We start from the raw sequence: 1886 nt of genomic DNA, 5'->3' as shown, positions 1-1886 counted from the left end.
ACCTGTTTCTTCCACCATTATTAAAGCCTTGTTGGGGCTTTTGATCCTTCCATGAGAAATTTGGATGATTTCTCCATGTTGAGTTATAGGTGTTTCCATAAGGTTCACCTAAGTAATTTACCTCTGCTATTGCAGGGTTCTCAAGATCATAAGCTTCTTCTTCAGAAGATGCCTCTTGAGTACTGTTGGATGCAGCTTGCATTCCATGCAGACTCTGAGAGATCATATTGACTTGCTGAGTCAATATTTTATTCTGAGCCAATATGGCATTCAGAGTATCAACCTCAAGAACTCCCTTCTTCATAGGCGTCCCATTGTTCACAGGATTCCTTTCAGAAGTGTACATGAACTGGTTATTAGCAACCACGTCAATGAGTTCTTGAGCTTCTGCAGGCGTTTTCTTTAGGTGAATGGATCCACCTACAGAAGTGTCCAGTGACATCTTTGATAGCTCAGATAAACCATCATAGAATATATCCAGGATGGTCCATTCTGAAAGCATGTCAGAAGGACACTTTTTGGTCAACTGTTTGTATCTTTCCCAAGCTTCATAGAGGGATTCACCTTCTTTCTGTCTGAAGGTTTGAACATCAGCTCTAAGCTTGCTCAGCTTTTGAGGAGGAAAGTACTTGGCTAAGAAAGTCGTGACCAGCTTATCCCAAGAGTTCAGGCTGTCTTTGGGTTGAGAATCCAACCATAATCTAGCTCTGTCTCTTACAGCAAAAGGGAAAAGCATGAGCCTGTAGACTTCAGGATCTACTCCATTAGTCTTAACAGTATCACATATCTGCAAGAATTCAGTTAAGAACTAAAAAGGATCTTCAGATGGAAGTCCATGAAACTTGCAGTTCTGCTGCATCAGGGAAACTAATTGAGGTTTCAGCTCAAAGTTGTTTGCTCCAATGGCAGGAATGGAGATGCTTCTTCCATGTAAATTGGAATTAGGTGCAGTAAAGTCACCAAGCATCTTCCTTACATTATTATTATTTTCGGCTGCCATCTCCTCTTCCTGTTCAAAAATTTCTGAAAGGTTATCTCTGGATTGTTGTATTTTAGCTTCTCTTAATTTTTTCTTCAGAGTCCTTTCAGGTTCTGGATCTGCTTCCACAAGAATGTTCTTATCCTTGCTCCTGCTCATATGACAAAGAAGAAGGCACAGAAAAATAATAATAATAATAATAGAGATCCTTTATACCACAGTATAGGGATCCCTGTGTGAGTAGAAGAAGAGGGGGAGACAAAGAATGTAATATAATGGAAGAAACACAACTGTGAGGATGGCAGAGATGTGAGATGAGATGTTAGGATATGAATGAATAAATAGAATGAGATGGGAGAGGGAGAATTTTCGAAAATTTTTTTTTTTTGAAAAAGAGTTAGTGATTTTCGAAAATGGTTTTTGAAAAATGTTAGTAATTTTCGAAAATTTTTAAAATCAAAAATAAAAAAATAAGAATAATTAGTTAATTAAAAAGAAATTTTTGAAAAAGAGGGAAGATATTTTCGAAAATTAGAGAGAGAGAGTTAGTTAGGTAGTTTTGAAAAAGTTAAGAAACAAACAAAAAGTTAGTTAGTTAGTTGAAACAAATTTTGAAAAGATAAGAGGTTAGGAAGTTAGAGAAGATATTTTGAAAAGATATTTTTGAAAAAGGTAAGATAAGAAGATATTTTTGAAAAGATATGATTGAAATTAGTTTTTGAAAAAGATTTGATTTTTAAAATCACAATTAATGACTTGATTCATAAGAAATCACAAGATATGATTCTAGAACTCAAAGTTTGAATCTTTCTTAACAAGCAAGTAACAAACTTCAAATTTTGAATCAAAACATTAATTGATTATGTTATTTTCGAAAATTTGGTATAAAAATAAGAAAAATATTTTT

General features: G+C 34.4%; 1 non-coding gene across 1 annotated transcript; it reads left to right on the top strand.

Annotated features, from left to right (window-relative positions):
• The first annotated feature begins 496 nt into the window (after window positions 1-496).
• LOC112745471 (small nucleolar RNA R71) lies at window positions 497-604 on the top strand. The gene has a single exon (XR_003173398.1). It is a non-coding gene; the product is annotated as a small nucleolar RNA R71 (small nucleolar RNA).
• Window positions 605-1886: the final 1282 nt, after the last annotated feature.

The sequence above is a fragment of the Arachis hypogaea genome, chromosome 14, assembly GCF_003086295.3.
Source record: "Arachis hypogaea cultivar Tifrunner chromosome 14, arahy.Tifrunner.gnm2.J5K5, whole genome shotgun sequence".
Taxonomy (NCBI): Eukaryota; Viridiplantae; Streptophyta; class Magnoliopsida; order Fabales; family Fabaceae; genus Arachis; species Arachis hypogaea.
This window is presented reverse-complemented; position numbering and strand designations above follow the sequence as displayed.